Source organism: Heptranchias perlo, chromosome 8 (genome assembly GCF_035084215.1).
Source record: "Heptranchias perlo isolate sHepPer1 chromosome 8, sHepPer1.hap1, whole genome shotgun sequence".
Lineage (NCBI taxonomy): Eukaryota > Metazoa > Chordata > Chondrichthyes > Hexanchiformes > Hexanchidae > Heptranchias > Heptranchias perlo.
Genome location: NC_090332.1, coordinates 70,916,201 through 70,935,588, shown reverse-complemented (window position 1 = coordinate 70,935,588; position 19,388 = coordinate 70,916,201). Strand labels below are relative to the sequence as shown.

At 48.3% G+C, this 19,388-nt stretch overlaps 1 protein-coding gene across 6 annotated transcripts in view; it reads right to left on the bottom strand.

The window, feature by feature from the left end:
- The window catches only part of LOC137324677 (ribosome-binding protein 1-like), a 112,929-nt gene that overhangs the window by 60,320 nt on the left and 33,221 nt on the right, over positions 1–19,388 (bottom strand). The window lies entirely within an intron of this gene.

Sequence of the window (19,388 nt, the reverse complement as noted above, 5' to 3'; positions counted from 1 at the left end):
ATGCGTGAATCAAAGGCACCTAAAGCAAGAACGTATGGTGCTCTCCATATGTAGGCTTAATCAGTTTGTGACAGGAGCCCTGATGGATCAGTGAGTTCACCTCATGAGTAGCTGAACTGTATAGATCGGGTAGGTCCCAAGTCCTGTGCTGATTGGAGCTGGGATAGGGTTGCTGCAATTAGGTTCAGTGCTCCTTGGTTATGGAGGGGTAAAATCAGGCAACGTTTCTGCGATTCAGCTTCTCTTCTGGAAGCGGGCATTGTGTTGGTATCCGGTGAGGACAAGATTGGCCTCGGGTATATCGGAAAATAGCCACTCACTGCCATGAAGAACAGTCACTTGAGCGAGGGAGTAGAAAGACTCACATTTAAATAGCAACTTTCATGCGCTTCACATCAATGAATTACTTTTGAAGCATAGTCACTGATGTAAGCAAATGTGGAACCAATTAGTACACAGCAAGATTCCACAAAAAGCAAAGAGATGAGTGACCAGTCTGTCTGTTTTGGTGATGTTAGTTGAGGGTTAATGTTGGCCAGGACACTTGGAGAATTCTGTGCTCTTCTACAAAAGCTGCCATGGGATCTTTTACATCTATCCGAAGAACCAGGTGGTTTAACCTCTCATCCGAAAGATGGCACCTCCGACAGAATAGCACTCCCTCAGTACGGCACTGAAGTGTCAATCTAAATTATGTGTTCATGTCCTTGAGTGGGGCTCGAACCCACAACCTTCTGAGTCAGAGGTCATCAGTGCCTGTACAGTCAACAGAAGGTCGAAAGACCGGTGAGAAAATAAGCATGTTGGCTTTACAATGTTTTGGATTTTATATTTAGCTGTTATATACTGAAGTAAAATTCAGGGTAAATGTTGCACTGTTGCAAGTGCCACACCCCGAATGTTTACAGTAAATGACCAAGAGGCAAAAAGGTGACTCGCACCAGTGCTGACCCCTCGGGCCAAAGCAAAGGTCAACCTTTGCTGAGTTGAGATTTATTCAGTGTTTTTTTTAAAAAAAGAGTCATTTATTGAGCCCATTAAGCGAAAAAGTATACAAGAAACAACTATATTTTACCCAGGCAATGGAAACAATTCCGTGCCAATCTAAATCCAAGGCGAAAACCAACAATCAAAAGCTGAGCCTGCATCGCACCACATACAATACTTGGCAAAGTAACCTAGGCAAAACCCATGGCAGCATGTAAGCAGCAAAAGTTTGGCACTGTAAACAACCTCGCTGCCTATAGGTGCAACAACAACTTGCATTTATATAGCGCCTCTAACGTAATAAAGCATCCCAAGGCGCTTCGTAGGATTGTAATCAGAGAAAAATTTGACGCCAAGTCACATGAGATATTAGGACAGGTAACCAGAAGTTTGGTCAAAGAGGTAGGTTTTAAGGAGCGTCTTAAAGGTAGGCTTCACTAACAGAAAGTGGCATGATTTTATACATACCTACATCTGGTAAACATCCATCTCAAGAAAGCTACGTTGTGACATTGAGACCAAATGTCACCTTTTCCCATACAAATATACATTGTACAATAGTGCTCTTAAATAGGCTACGTACCGGTCCCAGCCCCAAGTACCCACAATACAAAACACATAGCAACTTTTATATTTTATGTGTTAGCTGCATCTCAGTAGGTAGCACTCTTGACTCTGAGTCAGAAGGTTGTGGGTTCAAGTCCCACTCTAGAATTGAGCACAAAAACTAGGCTGGCACTCCAGTGCAGTACTGATGGAGTGCTGCACTGTCGGAGGTGCCGTCAATGGGATGAGACATTAAACCGAGGCCCCGTCTGCCCTCTCAGGTGGACGTAAAGGATCCCATTCAAAGAAGCGCAGGGAAGTTTTTCCCACTATCCTGGCCAATATTTATCCCTCAACCAACATCGTTAAAACAGATCATCCACAGGTCATTATCTCATTGCTGTTTATGGGACCTTGCTATACACAAATTGGCTGCTACTTTTCCAACATTACAACAGTGACTACACTTCAAAAGTACTTAATTGGCTGTAAAGCGCTTTGGGACGTCCGGAGGTCGTGAAAGGCTCTATATAAATCCAAGTCTTTCTTTCTGTAGCTCCATGACTATTAATAACTACCTCCTATTTGTTATGTGAAATACTCTACTATTTTGAGTTCAATTTATCTTGCCCTAAGTCTTGTAGTTCAAGGCAGCAGGAACTCTTGTCAACCATTTCCCCCTTTGGAAAAAGTGCTCTAAATAAGATTACAAGAAGGTGACTAACAAGGTTTCCAGACATGCAAAGATGATTCCAGATATCGGGAATTTTAAGTTCTGAGGTAAGATCAAGGAAACTGGGCTGGTTTTCTATGGGGGGGGGGGGGGTGGACTTTGGGGTGACTGACCTAACTGAAGTGCGTTTGGTTACGAAGAGGACTGAGAGTCAATCCTGGCCAACTACTCATGACGGCAAAATGGCTCAAATATCAGAGGACACATATTTAAAGTGAGGTCATTAGCAGTGAGGAGGAAGTCTGGAACGTCACAGACACGATGGGCCGAATGGCCTCCTTCTGTGCCATAAATTTCTATAATTCTTCAATTCTATGAATTTCTTCACGCAGAGGATAATAGAGTTGTGAAATGGTTGCCATGGAAACCACTGAGGCAGTATGAATGAGGTCATAAAAATGGGGCAGAGAGGCCTACTGTTGCATCTCTGCTTCTAAATACGTTGGTGGGAAATGCCATCCTTCTCAAGTTCCTGTCCTTTCCCCTGCTCACTCCCTGTCAAATAGGTGTACCACCACTCCACACAGCATACTGCCACGTGAGTAATAATCTAACAATAAGTCTAATGTCCTTTAGGGAAGGAAACCTTCCGTCCTTACCCGGTCTGGCCTACATGTGACTCCTGTCCCACGCCAACATGGTTGACTCGTAATTGCCCTCTGAAGTGGCCTAGCAAGCCACTCAGTTGTGTTCTTCCTAGCAACTGCACAATGCCATGTGATTTTCACGTGTCAAAATATGTAATGCTGCAGACACGTGACAAGGGGTAAATCATAATTACGTCCTTCTACTTCATTAATTAAGCATTTCTGCCAATATCTAGAATGGAAGCGAATCGTGCCCCTCTCGACCCATTTGATCTGGAATGCACTGCCTGATAGAGTGGTGGAAGCAGATTCAATCGTAACTTTCAAAAGGAAATTGGATATATAATTTAAAAGGAGAAATGTGCAGGACTATGGGGAAAGAGCCGGGGGGGGTGGGTGGGGTGTGGGACTAATTGGATAGCTCTTTCAAAGAGCTGGCACAGGCACGATGGGCTGAATGGCCTCCTTCTATGTTGTAAGGTTCTAGGATAAGCAGAATTCTCAGATTGCACACCTGTCTTGACCTGACTGGTACAAACAGGATCAAAACAATCAGGATCTTTATAGATGTTTTTTCCCCAGAAAATCTCCTCATCTCCTGTCCTGATTAAGCAGTTGTTTGTTTATTCGGTACCCTGTGCTGCACAGCTGTCAGCCAGATGTTCTGCTGTACAAACAGACTCCCTTATTAGCATTAGAGAGCCGCATTAACAGAAGCAGAAGGAATTAAAGCTCATAGCTGGTGGTGAATTTATGTGACAACACTCCCAGAACATGACACCATTTTATTATGTATAAGGGAATAAGGCCAAAACCAAATTAAAAGATAAATCAGTCCATCCCACAGAAAGGATGACCAGAAGCTCCCCCTCAACTGTTATTACATGTTGGAGAGCAGACTAAATTCAGCGGAGTAAGTCAGCCCAGGTGAGTGAATTTAATATAACAGACTAAACTGGGAATACTTGGAATATTTGAACACATTCCCCAAGAGAATGTGTTCATTACATTTTCCATATCAGTCAGATGAAATCTGCAGCCGATTTTTAGCCCATCAGTTGAGTCCCCATTACGTGCCGACCCTCAGCATTTCACACTAAATGTCAGTGGCTCACAGACATAGTCCGTCTATCAGTAGATGCTGACAAAAATCAGGCAGCATCAAATCCCTCACCCCTCAGCTCTGCCCCTACCCAAGTCTTACTATTATCTGAAGTGACGCCAGCTGATGCACGACGAAAACAGAAATTCTCACAAGGAATTCACACCTACGGTACAAAGTGCACAGAATGACATCCATCAGCAGCAGGAACTGAGTAAAAGGGGCACAGAGGGAAGGGGAGGGGGGACGGCCGTGAAGGGGAGGGGGAAGGGAGGGAGTGGACGGCCGTGAAGGGGAGGGGGAAGGGAGGGAGTGGACGGCCGTGAAGGGGAGGGGGAAGGGGAGGAGTGGACAGCCGTGAAGGGGAGGGGAGACAGCCGTGAAGGGGAGGGGAGACAGCCGTGAAGGGGAGGGGAGACAGCCGTGAAGGGGAGGGGAGACAGCAGTGAAGGGGAGGGGAGACAGCCGTGAAGGGGAGGGGAGACAGCCGTGAAGGGGAGGGGAGACAGCCGTGAAGGGGAGTGTGAAGGGGAGGGGGAAGGGGAGAGGAGACAGCCGTGAAGGGGAGAGGAGACAGCCGTGAAGGGGAGAGGAGACAGCCGTGAAGGGGAGAGGAGACAGCCGTGAAGGGGAGGGGAGACAGCCGTGAAGGGGAGGGGAGACAGCCGTGAAGGGGAGGGGAGACAGCCGTGAAGGGGAGGGGAGACAGCCGTGAAGGGGAGGGGGAAGGGAGGGAGTGGACGGCCGTGAAGGGGAGGGGGAAGGGGAGGAGTGGACAGCCGTGAAGGGGAGGGGAGACAGCCGTGAAGGGGAGGGGAGACAGCCGTGAAGGGGAGGGGAGACAGCCGTGAAGGGGAGGGGAGACAGCAGTGAAGGGGAGGGGAGACAGCCGTGAAGGGGAGGGGAGACAGCCGTGAAGGGGAGGGGAGACAGCCGTGAAGGGGAGTGTGAAGGGGAGGGGGAAGGGGAGAGGAGACAGCCGTGAAGGGGAGAGGAGACAGCCGTGAAGGGGAGAGGAGACAGCCGTGAAGGGGAGAGGAGACAGCCGTGAAGGGGAGGGGAGACAGCCGTGAAGGGGAGGGGAGACAGCCGTGAAGGGGAGGGGAGACAGCCGTGAAGGGGAGGGGAGACAGCCGTGAAGGGGAGGGGGAAGGGGAGAGTGGACGGCCGTGAAGGGGAGGGGGAAGAGAGGGAGTGGACGGCAGTGAAGGGGAGGGGGAAGGGAGGGAGTGGACGGCCGTGAAGGGGAGGGGGAGGGGAGGGAGTGGACGGCCGTGAAGGGGAGGGGGAGGGGAGGGAGTGGACGGCCGTGAAGGGGAGGGAGTGGACGGCTGTGAAGGGGAGGGGGGGGGAGGGGAGGGGAGGGAGTGGACGGCCGTGAAGGGGAGGGGGAAGGGAGGGAGTGGACGGCCGTGAAGGGGAGGGGGAAGGGAGGGAGTGGACGGCCGTGAAGGGGAGGGGGAAGGGAGGGAGTGGACGGCCGTGAAGGGGAGGGGGAGGGGAGGGAGTGGACGGCCGTGAAGGAGAGGGAAGGGCGCAGAAGCTGGGAGGGAGTGGGACAAGGAGAGAAGCTGGGGAACAGCACTTGGGGGTGGAGAGGAAGGTGAATGCCAGCAATAACTGAGAGGGAGTGAGGAGAGCGTTGACATTAACTGGGGGTGGAGGGAAGGGTGGTGACATGAAAGTGGCGGAGTGTGAAGAGCACCAAGATGAATTGAGGGGGAAGAAGAGGGCGAGAATGAACTGGAAGGATTGAGGAAGAAGAAACAATCTCTGTGAAAGGGTGGGGAGTTGGACGTTGTACACTGCCTTTGTGAACTGGGGCAGGAGAGGGTAGGGTGCCCCTTTGAACTGGTGCCGAGAGAGCTGGATATAGGAGAGTGACTGTTGAGATTTTTTTTAAGGAGGAATTGATGGCATGGTTAATCTGATGAAAATCCAAATGTCACTGTCTTTTTTTAAATATTGGAAATCTATCAATTGAGAGGTTTAATGTTGCTTAAAATTAAACAGAATGCAACATTTTCCAGGAGAGCATTCCGCTAACCCCATCCCTGAGAAATGCACCAATTTTGGGCCTTTACAATTTGGAGTTCGCCCTTCAGCCTTCCATATTTTTTCTCCAATACAAGTGAAGGAATGTTGGGTATTCCTACTTCCTATAAATTAAACTACAATCTGTGTGACTAGTTCTCACACCTCAAAGCCTGAATACTTGGGCCATTCTTGAGTTGTCAGCTGTTTTGAAACTGCTAGCCATCTTTTGCTAGTTTTCCAGGTCAGACTGTATGGTGTTTCAAACCCAAACTTTACTGAGGAAACACTGTCAAAAACTGGCCGTTAATTCAGCAGGATGAGATAAATGATCAGATAATCTGTTTTAAATGTCGTTGGTTGAAGTATAAGTTTTTGCCCAGGACACCGGGGAGAACTCCCTTAATCTTCTTCGAAATAGTGCCATGGGATCTTTTACGTCCACCCGAGAGGGCAGACGGTTTAACTTCTCAGCTGAAAGACGGCAACTCCAACAGTGCAGCACTCCCTCGGTATTGCTCTGAAGTGTCAGTCTGGATTATGTGGTCGAGTCTCTGGAGTGGGACTTGAACCCTCAACCTTCTGACTCAGACAAGAGTGCTACCACTAAGCCACGGCTACTGAAACAAGGCTAACCCATTCACAGAAAGTAAAGGCAAATTAAAAAACAGGATTAAAAAGATGATTGTGTTGAATATATACAAGGGACCATTTCCAAATGTTATCTGAATATGCTACTCTGTGCTGCTGTGTTTTACAGGGTCGATTCCATTTCTTATGTAAAAAGGTGGATCAGCAACCTACACATTGGTTTTTCCAATCCTACTCACAATCCTCATGTGCACCAATAGAGTCTGTGGAGATGGCCTGAACAGTGACAGTCTCTCCCAGGGGCTCATGTAGAGAAGGAGACAGAGGACAGAAAAGTGGCAGAAGAGCAAAAGCTACTACAGTAAACAGGACAAACCAAGTCATTTTCACAGGAAAAAAACTGGCATTGATATAGTCACGTGGAAATGTACTTCACACAATAAATTAATTTTGTAGCACTGTCTCACATCAATAGGATTAGTGTAGGACACTCAAAAAGCCTCGATTTTAACCACCACCCAACCCCCCCATACCCCCACCCACCAACCCCCCACGACAGGCAGGAAAGGGGTTAAAATCTTAAAAATGGAAATCCGGCTGCGTTCCCGGCCACCATAATATTAACGGTGGCGATTCAGGCCCTCGACGAGGCTCCCACTAAAAGCAGGCAGGGGCCTACTTAAGATGCAAAAGTCACAGCCTGGTGATGTCATTGGCACCGTGATGTAATATTAATGTCAAGACAGGGGGAGTCCTGCGCTGTCTGCTGCCCGGCAGCAACAACATGGCGGAAGGAGCAGACTGGCCAGAAGAGGCCATGGTAAGTCTTAGAAATTTCCTTCTGTTTGAACTCCTTGTGGGCCAGGGGTAGCAGAACCGTTCCCAAGGTTTCCCCAACTGTGGCCTCCTGCCCGTCGGCCACCTAGTGAATCTGACCGTGTGTTGGGAGGGACTCCGGGAAGTTTTATGTAAATGAGGCCCTGCCATTAAAATCAGCTGGGCCTCCCCTTCCCCCACGCTCCAGCTGCACCGCCCACTGGCAGACTCCGCACGCACCCTATCCGTGCGCCCCCTCCCACTCATTAAAAAAAAGTGTACCTCAAGACACAATTTCCCCCTACTTTTAAACATTGCTTGTTCATTCAGTTTACCATGTGAAAGATAGCGTTTGTAATGTATTTGAGATCATGTGCTTTTAGAGGTAGGTTGTCTATCTTTGGGTTCCAGAAGCACAGCCAGACTGTTAAAAAAAAACGTTCCGTTATTAAGAAATTAAACCGATGGTTGTGTTAACAAAAAAAAACACGAACTAGAACTAATCTGGGATTGGTGCCCAGACCACACACACACACACACACACACACGCACACACTCAAATGTTGCAAGAAAATTGCAAAAGGGGTCCAAATGGATATTGACAGGATGTTCTCTGTTTACAGGCCACAGAATTATAGAGAGCGTGCGTGGTCACTGCACATTTCTCAGTACCGTCCGTTTGTATAGCAACACTTACAGTTTTCTCCAAAGTCCCAGACCGTACCTACTTGGTATTATAGTGATCATATCATCGAGCTGCCAGGTACAGCAAACTAGTCAGATGAACTCACAACAAACACCATGCAGTCAGCCGTATAACCGTCCCCTGGTCCCCCTGCTCCGCCTTTCAGTCACTAGGACCCCTGCTCTTTGAACTCTCTTCCTAAACCGCTTCTTTCACAACCCCACTCCCTTCCATCAAAACCCTCTTTAAAAATCATCAAATCTTACAGCACAGAAGGAGGCCATTCATCCCAATGTGCCTGCACCGGCTCTTTGAAAGAGCTATCAATTAGTCCCACTCGCCTGCTCCTTCCCCATACCCTGCAAATTTTTCCCCTTCAAACATTTATCCAATTCCCCTTTGAAAGTTACTATTGAATCTGCTTCCACCACCCTTTCAGGCAGTGCATTCCAGATCATTACAACTCGCTGCGTTAAAAAAAAATTCTCATCTACCCCCTCGTTCTTTTGCTAATTATCTTAAATCAGTGTTCTCTGGTTACCGCCTATCTCTATCTCTTTTATGCTGCTTTTGGTCCCCTTTCCCCATTAACTTCCTGTGTTCTGCTTATTATCCTCTTCTCCCCTTTATAAAGTCATTCTTCTATATAAGGGGTGCGTATCAGTGACTTATAAATTACTTCATTAAGACAGTTGAGGGGTCTGAAGGCTCAAAGGAGGGGAAACAGAACATTGAGTTCATGACTCCAGTCCTCTACAGATTGAGCTCCAGATCTCTGGGTAGAAATTCCAATTCTTCTTCAATATCAGCATAGCATCTTTAATGTTGAGAAACGTCCCGAGGTGCTTAACAGAAGCGTAATCAGACAAAGAAAGAGACATTAGGAGGAGCCACTAAAACCTTGGTCAAAGAGTTGGGTTTTAAGGAGGGTCTTAAAGGAGGAGAGGGAATGGATAGGTGGAGAGGTTGGCATTCAAACACTTTGCGCACCCATACTACATTCCTATATCCACTATTTTACATGGGCGTCAAACCATTTATATTAAATGACTTAACGGCTGTAAAAAAAAACATACACAGGAACACAGGCCTGATGTGTTAAGCGGTCTTATGCTGATTGGATGTTCTACGGTCCATGTTCAAATTGTGTTCAAACCCCTCCATGGCTTCACCAGTCACTGTCTCTGTAACCTCCTCCAGCCCGACAACCCTCCCTGTCTCTGTAACCTCCTCCAGCCCAACAACCCTCCCTGTCTCTGTAACCTCCTCCAGCCCAACAACCCTCCCTATCTCTGTAACCTCCTCCAGCCCGACAACCCTCCCTGTCTCTGTAACCTCCTCCAGCCCAACAACCCTCCCTGTCTCTGTAACCTCCTCCAGCCCTACAACCCTCCCTATCTCTGTAACCTCCTACAACCCTCCCTGTCTCTGTAACCTCCTCCAGCCCTACAACCCTCCCTATCTCTGTAACCTCCTCCAGCCCAACAACCCTCCCTGTCTCTGTAACCTCCTACAGACCTACAACCCTCCCTATCTCTGTAACCTCCTCCAGCCCTACAACCCACCCTGTCTCTGTAACCTCCTACAACCCTCCCTATCTCTGTAACCTCCTCCAGCCCGACAACCCTCCCTGTCTCTGTAACCTCCTCCAGCCCTACAACCCTCCCTGTCACTGTAACCTCCTCCAGCCCTACAACCCTCCCTGTCTCTGTAACCTCCTCCAGCCCAACAACCCTCCCTATCTCTGTAACCTCCTACAACCCTCCCTGTCTCTGTAACCTCCTCCAGCCCTACAACCCTCCCTGTCTCTGTAACCTCCTCCAGCCCTACAACCCTCCCTGTCTCTGTAACCTCCTCCAGCCCGACAACCCTCCCTATCTCTGTAACCTCCTCCAGCCCGACAACCCTCCCTATCTCTGTAACCTCCTCCAGCCCTACAACCCTCCCTATCTCTGTAACCTCCTCCAGCCCTACAACCCTCCCTGTCTCTGTAACCTCCTCCAGCCCGACAACCCTCCCTATCTCTGTAACCTCCTCCAGCCCGACAACCCTCCCTATCTCTGTAACCTCCTACAACCCTCCCTGTCTCTGTAACCTCCTCCAGCCCTACAACTCTCCCTTTCTCTGTAACCTCCTCCAGCCCTACAACCCTCCCTGTCTCTGTGACCTCCTCCAGCCCGACAACCCTCCCCATCTCTGTAACCTCCTCCAGCCCTACAACCCTCCCTATCTCTGTAACCTCCCACAACCCTCCCTGTCTCTGTAACCTCCTCCAGCCCTACAACCCTCCCTGTCTCTGTAACCTCCTACAACCCTCCCTATCTCTGTAACCTCCTACAACCCTCCCTATCTCTGTAACCTCCTCCAGCCCTACAACCCTCCCTATCTCTGTAACCTCCTACAACCCTACAACCCTCCCTGTCTCTGTAACCTCCGCCAGCCCTACAACCCTCCCTGTCTCTGTAACCTCCTCCAGCCCTACAACCCTCCCTGTCTCTGTAACCTCCTCCAGCCCTACAACCCTCCCTGTCACTGTAACCTCCTCCAGCCCTACAACCCTCCCTGTCTCTGTAACCTCCTCCAGCCCTACAACCCTCCCTGTCTCTATAACCTCCTCCAGACCTGCAACCCTCCCTATCTCTGTAACCTCCTCCAGCCCTACAACCCTCCCTGTCTCTGTAACCTCCTCCAGCCCTACAACCCTCCCTGTCTCTGTAACCTCCTCCAGCCCTACAACCCTCCCTATCTCTGTAACCTCCTACAACCCTCCCTATCTCTGTAACCTCCTCCAGCCCTACAACCCTCCCTATCTCTGTAACCTCCTACAACCCTCCCTATCTCTGTAACCTCCTCCAGCCCTACAACTCTCCCTATCTCTGTAACCTCCTCCAGCCCTGCAACCCTCCCTATCTCTGTAACCTCCTCCAGCCCTACAACCCTCCCTATCTCTGTAACCTCCTCCAGCCCTACAACCCTCCCTGTCTCTAACCTCCTCCAGCCCTACAACCCTCCCTGTCTCTGTAACCTCCTACAACCCTCCCTATCTCTGTAACCTCCTCCAGCCCTACAACCCTCCCTATCTCTGTAACCTCCTACAACCCTCCCTATCTCTGTAACCTCCTCCAGCCCTACAACCCTCCCTGTCTCTGTAACCTCCTCCAGCCCTACAACCCTCCCTGTCTCTGTAACCTCCTCCAGCCCTACAACCCTCCCTGTCTCTGTAACCTCCTCCAGCCCTACAACCCTCCCTGTCACTGTAACCTCCTCCAGCCCTACAACCCTCCCCGTCTCTGTAACCTCCTCCAGCCCTACAACTCTCCCTATCTCTGTAACCTCCTCCATCCCTACAACTCTCCCTATCTCTGTAACCTCCTCCAGCCCTACAACCCTCCCTATCTCTGTAACCTCCTCCAGCCCTACAACTCTCCCTATCTCTGTAACCTCCTCCAGCCCTACAACTCTCCCTATCTCTGTAACCTCCTCCAGCCCTACAACCCTCCCTATCTCTGTAACCTACTACAACCCTCCCTATCTCTGTAACCTCCTCCAGCCCTACAACCCTCCCTATCTCTGTAACCTCCTCCAGCCCTACAACCCTCCCTATCTCTGTAACCTCATACAACCCTCCCTATCTCTGTAACCTCCTCCAGCCCTACAACTCTCCCTATCTCTGTAACCTCCTCCAGCCCAACAACCCTCCCTATCTCAGTAACCTCCTCCAGCCCTACAACCCTCCAAGATCTCTGTGTTCCTCCAACTCTGACATTTTATGCATCCCCACTACCAATGGTGGCCGTGCCTTCAGCTGCTTGGGCCTAAAGCTCTGGAATTCCCTCTGCAAACCTCTTTGCCTCTGCACCTGAATCTCCTCCTTTAAGACACACTTAAAACCTACCTCTTTGACCACTGTCCTAATATCACCTCCTTTGGCTCGATGTCAATTTTTCTCTGATTACGCTCCTGTGAAGCGCCTTGGGATGTTTTACTACGTTAAATAAATTCCCACATAAATGCAAGTTGATGTTGTTGTCATCTCAAAACTGTTAGGGTTCCAGCTTCCAGGAAAGTGCTGGGTAGAGAAATGGCGCTTACCCAGAGGGAGAAATTCAATAGAAAATAAAAAGAGAGGCAGCAACTCTTATGTCGGAAAATGGTGCATGACACCTGGCGGGGGAGGGGAGGGCTGAATATTGGCCATTGCCAGTTATAGGGCTACTATCATCAGTGGCAAATATAATTGTTGTAAACAATTTTACAACACCAAGTTATAGTCCAGCAATTTTATTTTAAATTCACAAGCAGTCGGAGGCTTCCTCCTTCGTCAGGTGAACGATGTGAAAATGAAATCCTCGAAATGAAATCGCATTTATAATTCACAGAACAATGCTTGATGATTACAGACAGTTTTTTCAACTGCCCGTTGCCAAGGCAATCAGTGTGCAGACAGACAGGTGTTACCTGCCAGGTCTCAGAATATACAAATCACCAAAAAAAACAACAAACAAAAAAACAGAGATAGAGAGGTAGAAACATAGAAAAGACAGCAACTGACCCGTTATATTAAAAACAGATAACATTTGTTCGCTGGTGGGGTAACGTGTAGCGTGACATGAACCCAAGATCCCGGTTGAGGCCGTCCTCATGGGTGCGGAACTTGGCTATCAATTTCTGCTCGACGATTTTGCGTTGTCGTGTGTCTCGAAGGCCGCCTTGGAGTACGCTTACCCGAAGGTCGGTGGATGAATGTCCATGACTGCTGAAGTGTTCCCCGACTGGGAGGGAACCCTCCTGTTTGGCGATTGTTGCGCGGTGTCCGTTCATCCGTTGTCGCAGCGTCTGCATGGTCTCGCCAATGTACCATGCTCTGGGGCATCCTTTCCTGCAACGTATGAGGTAGACAATGTTGGCCGAGTCACAGGAGTATGAACCATGCACCTGGTGGGTGGTGTCCTCTCGTGTGATGGTGGTATCTGTGTCGATGATCTGGCATGTCTTGCAGAGGTTACCGTGGCAGGGTTGTGTGGTGTCGTGGATGCTGTTCTCTTGAAAGCTAGGTAATTTGCTGCGAACGATGGTCTGTTTGAGGTTGGGTGGCTGTTTAAAGGCAAGTAGTGGAGGTGTGGGGATGGCCATAGCGAGGTGTTTGTCCTCATTGATGACATGTTGAAGGCTGCGGAGAACATGGCGTAGTTTCTCCGCTCCGGGGAAGTACTGGACGACAAAGGGTACTCTGTTGGTTGCGTCCCGTGTTAGTCTCCTGAGGAGGTCTATGCGATTTTTTGCTGTGGCCCGTTGGAACTGTCGATCGATGAGTCGAGCGTCATATCCCGTTCTTACTAGGGCGTCTTTCAGTGTCTGTAGGTGTCCATCGCGTTCCTCCTCGTCTGAGCAGACCCTGTGTATTCGCAGGGCCTGTCCATAGGGGATGGCCTCTTTGACGTGGTTAGGGTGGAAGCTGGAAAAGTGGAGCATCGTGAGGTTGTCCATGGGCTTGCGGTCGAGTGAGGTGCTGAGGTGCCCGTCTTTGATGGAGATTCGTGTGTCCAAGAAAGAAACTGATTCTGAGGAGTAGTCCATGGTGAGCTTGATGGTGGGATGGAACTTGTTGATGTTATCGTGTAGTCTCTTTAGTGATTCCTTGCCGTGGGTCCATAGAAAGAAAATGTCGTCGATGTATCTGGTGTATAGTGCTGGTTGGAGGTCCTGTGCAGTGAAGAAGTCCTGCTCGAACTTGTGCATGAAAATGTTGGCGTATTGGGGTGCGAATTTGGTCCCCATGGCTGTTCCGTGTGTTTGGGTAAAGAACTGGTTATCGAAGGTGAAGACATTGTGATCCAGGATGAAGCGGATGAGTTGTAGGATGGCGTCCGGAGATTGGCTGTTGTTGGTGTTGAGTATTGATGCTGTCGCAGCGATGCCGTCATCGTGGGGGATACTGGTGTAGAGTGCCGAGACGTCCATCATGGTGAGAAGTGTTCCTGGTTCAACTGGTCCGTGGGTACTGAGTTTTTGTAGGAAGTCTGTAGTGTCGCGACAGAAGCTGGGGGTTCCCTGTACGATGGGTTTCAGGATGCCCTCGATGTATCCAGAGAGGTTCTCACACAGGGTTCCGTTGCCTGATACGATAGGACGTCCGGGTGTGTTGGCTTTGTGTATCTTTGGGAGGCAGTAGAAGTCTCCCACGCAGGGAGTACGTGGGATGAGAGCACGTAGGATGCTTTGAAGGTCTGGATCGAAGGTCTTGATCAGTTTGTTGAGCTGGTGGGTGTGTTCTTTGGTCGGATCTGCGGGTAACCGTCTGTAGTGTTCCTGGTTGTCCAGTTGTCGGTATGCTTCTTTGCAATAGTCCGTTCTGTTCTGTATGACGATGGGTCCTCCTTTGTCCGCTGGTTTGATGACGATGTTGCGATTGGTCTTGAGAGCGTTGATGGCGTTGCGTTGTGCTCGGGTGACATTCTGGACTGTCTTGGGTTCATGTCACGCTACACGTTACCCCACCAGCGAACAAATGTTATCTGTTTTTAATAAAACGGGTCAGTTGCTGTCTTTTCTATGTTTCTACCTCTCTATCTCTTTTTTTTTTGTTTGTTGTTTTTTTTGGTGATTTGTATATTCTGAGACCTGGCAGGTAACACCTGTCTGTCTGCACACTGATTGCCTTGGCAACGGGCAGTTGAAAAAACTGTCTGTAATCACCAAGCATTGTTCTGTGAATTATAAATGCGATTTCATTTCGAGGATTTCATTTTCACATCGTTCACCTGACGAAGGAGGAAGCCTCCGAAAGCTTGTGAATTTAAAATAAAATTGCTGGACTATAACTTGGTGTTGTAAAATTGTTTACAATTGTCAACCCCAGTCCATCACCGGCATCTCCACATCATAAATATCATTGTGTTCTCAATGAGTGCAAGGTCTATGTAACCTAATTGTAATACAATACTTGTCTAATCTCTACTTCAGAACAGCGGCCAAAGTTCAGAGGTCATTTTTCTCTTCAGCTCACAATGGCTATTAACAGATCATTTAGTAAAGTAAATGCCTGTCTAGGGTTGCCAACTCTTGGTTGGACGTATTCCTGGAGGTTTCATCACATGATCTCCCACCTCCAATCGTCCCGCCCAAACAGCTATTTTTTCCCTCCCCAATATCTAATATTTTTTATAATAATAGACAAAAGCATTCAAAGAAAATGGAAAAAGAAACACACTATTTTGTTTTAATGCCCTCATGATTTTTCTCCCGAGTTGCTCGTATCAGTGTCCAGGAGATTAATCTTTAATTCCTGGGAGACTCCAAATCAATCCGGGTATGTTGACAACCCCACGGCCATCCAAGGAAGGGCTAGCAATGTCTGGGACACTCTGGGAGTGGCTGAGGTGGGGGGGGCCTGCAAAGTCGACACCAGTGTTCCACCAGGCCGCAGTCCTGTAGCTCCAAGATGGTACTCTCGCTGTCTCAAGATATTTATTTTCCAAATTCCCTTCAGAAGTTTAAAATCACCAGTTTCTAGCCGACCTACATGAACATGATGGAAAACTGCCAGCTTCCTGTATCCAATTCCACTTTCTTTATCTACAGAACAAAAACTAATAGCTGATACATCTATTTCTTTTGAACAGATAACATTTAGGCGATAAAGCAACAAGTTAAATGATCTCAAAAATTTCCAGCAATATTGCAATTAATTTCTTGGAGAACTTATGTCAAATTGAACGTTTAACGTCTCTTAGAAATATGTCCCGCCCCCCCCCCACCTTACAAAAAGGGACATTTTTCTCTTCCACACAGTTTTAGAAAAGATAGCTGGCCCAACTTCATTGAAGATATACAACTACAGCTGTAACAACCGGGACCTGCATTTATAAAGTGCTTGTAACTCCCTATCTCTGTAACCTTCTCCAGCCCTACAACCCTCCGAGATCTCTGCGCTCCTTCAATTCTAGTCTCTTGCACATCCCTGATTTTAAATCGCTCCACCACTGGTGGCCGTGCCTTCATCTGCCTAGGCCCTAAGCTCTGGAATTCCCTCCCTAAACTGCTCAGATTCTCTACCTCGCTCTCCTCCTTCAAGACGGTCCTTAAAACCTACCCCTTTGACCAAGCTTTTGGTCACCTGTATATCTCCTTATGTGGCTCGGTGTCAAATTTTGTCTGATAATGTACCTATGAAGTGCCTTGGGACGTTTTATTATGTTAAAGGCGCTATATAAATGCAAGTTGTTGTTGTGGTAATGTAGAAAAATGTCCCACCTGCAAGGAAAAAAATGGACACCAAGCCAAAGACGGAAAGATTTAAATGGTATGATCAAAAGCTTGGTCAAAGAGGTGGGTTTTAAAGAAGGTCTTAAAAGGGAGATGGAAGATGGGAGATGAAGAGGTAGAACAAATTCGAGCGTGGGAGCTTGGCGGATGAAGGCGCAGCCTCCAATGGTGGGGAGAAGTGGCGGATGCACATTAAGCCAGAGTTAGAGGAACGGACAGCTTGTGAGTGGGTTTGTAGGGCTGGGGTCTCTGACAGACATAGGGAGGGCAAGGCCAAGGAGGGATTTAAACACAAGGATGAGAATTTTAAATTGGAGGCATTGGGGGAACCGGGAGCCAATGTAGGTCACCAAGCACAGGGGTGATGGTTGAACGAGACTTGGTGCGAGTTAGGATACGGGCAGCAGAGTTTTGAGTTCAAGTTTATGGAGGGTGAAAATGGGAGGTCGGCCAGGAGAGCATTAGAATAGTTAAGTCTGGAGGTGACAAAGGCATGTATGAGGGTTTAGCAGCAGAAGGGCTGAACAGAGACAGAGACGTTACAGAGGTGGAAGTAGGTGGTCTTTGACAATGTGAAGCTAAAGGAAATTACAGTTCATCCAAGACTGGACGTTGAACATCCAGTCTGACAGCAAAGAAGCAGCGGAGGGGTGGAGAGGTAGAGTTGGGTGTCGTCAGCGTACATGTGAAAGCTGAGCCCGTGTCAGTGGCTGATTGAAGATATTATACCAGAGGCCTGTGCTGAACTCATTCTCTGCCACTGTTTGGCAGACAAGCCAGGAGGATCAGTTGTCATTAGAAAGGATCTTGGTAGGTCCTCCTGCAGCCTGTGATTGCTCCAAGTGATACAGAAATAGCTCCAACATGTGTCAGGTAACATACTCACAAAGTCTGTATTATAAAAACCCAGAGCGACTGCCAGTAACAACCCTTCCCAGCTGACTTTCAACAGCAATTTGCTTTTATCATTCTTGTCTTTCCTTTCACCGCTCTCTTTTTTCTTTAACATTATGTATTAACCCTTTCTCTTCCCTTCCTGATCTTGATCGATTTTGTCTTGCAGGGAACATAAAGTTAACATGAAAAAAATATGGGAAAGTTTTCATTTGACTATGGCAGGGTGGTGCAATTGTAGTGAATTGTGGTCAGGGACTGTTGGCTTGATATCCTGCCATGCACTGCATTTATCATCTGGGCAAAGGTCACAGAGGATGCCAATGTGAGGAATCCAGCCAAGTGTACGCACACAGCATATTTTTTGGGTACGCTCGGGGTCGTGAAAAGCAGAAGCTTATTCACACTGTCAAATGCATTCAACTCACGCAACCAATCATGTTCTTGGTGTCGGGGTCAGTGAAAAAAATACCAACAATTTCCAAAACATTTTGGGGAGAGATAGCGATAGAGAGGGGTAGCGATAGAGAGGTGGAGAGGGAAAGAGGAGGGAAAATGAGAGGGAGACAAGGGAGTAAGGAGGAAAGGGGGGGGGGGGTGGAGAGAAAGCAGTAGCAATTACTTGTCTTTCTTTATACTCAATCTGGAACTATTCCACATGGGGGTGTACCCACACACACTCCTAAATACAACACAAATTCTAGGCTAAACAGAAGTAAACCCTGATTTTTTGCTGATCCACAGCTCATCGGAGCCATGTAACCTCTGTATTGCTATCAGATGTCAACCACTGTGGTGGGGGGGGGGGGGGGCAGCTCACTGATATATTGCTTAGAGAGAAAATGCTGGAAATGCACAGCAGATCCCTCAGTATCTGATGAGAGACTACAGCAAAACAGGTCTTTCCTCTTTACAGACAGACCTACTCTGCCTTTCCAATATTCGTAAATTGTTTGCCCCTTTTTTAATCTCCTCTGTTAAGCGACGTGCGGGACAGCCCTCGTCTAAACTGAGGGTGGAGAAGGTGAAAAAAAGTGTTGGAGCTGCAAATGGAGGTGCATTAAGGACATCTTGACATTCAGCAGACTGTGTTAGGTAAGCCCAGTGGAGGATTTCCAAAGACTGAGTGACCATTAACTTTGTCTGTTGATTTAATATTGCACATCATGAAATAATACGGCATTGCATTTTAAGATAAGCGGTTTAACTCAAACAAAAACTTCCCTTAATGTAGTTTTGGTGAAAACTCACATCTTGTACACTTTCCAACAGAGTGAATGTTCATCATGGGCCACAAACAGATACAACAGGACCATGGTACCAACGCCCTCAGAATCAGCCATACTTGGTTACTTTCCCCTCACTATAACAGAAAAAAGCTGCACTGATATTATAGACCAGATATTAAAACAGTAAAGTTGTACATTAAAGGTAGAGTAAAGGTGACAGCCATGGCTCAGTGGTAGCACTCTCGCCTCGGAGTCAGAAGGTTGTGGGTTTCAAGTCCCATGCCAGAGACTTAAGCACATAGGGGGAAAACTCTCCAGAGGCTGGAGTCATACCTAACACAAAGGAAGATGGTAGTGGTTGTTGGAGGCCAATCATCTCAGCCCCAGGACATTGCTGCAGGAGTTCCTCAGGGCAGTGTCCTAGGCCCAACCATCTTCAGCTGCTTCATCAATGACCTTCCCTCCATCATAAGGTCAGAAATGGGGATGTTCGCTGATGACTGCACAGTGTTCAGTTCCATTCGCAACCCCTCAGATAAAGAAGCTGTCCGTGCCCACATGCAGTAAGACCTGGACAACATCCAGGCTTGGGCTCATAAGTGGCAAGTAACATTCGCGCCAGACAAGTGCCAGGCAACGACCATCTCCAACAAGAGAGAGTCTAACCACCTCCCCTTGACATTCAATGGCATTACCATCGCCGAATCCCCCACCATCAACAGCCTGGGGGGTCACCATTGACCAGAAACTTAACTGGACCAGCCATATAAATACTGTGGCTACAAGAGCAGGCCAGAGGCTGGGTATTCTGTGGCGAGTGACTCACCTCCTGACTCCCCAAAGCCTTTCCACCATCTACAAGGCACAAGTCAGGAGTGTGATGGAATACTCTCCACTTGCCTGGATGAGTGCAGCTCCA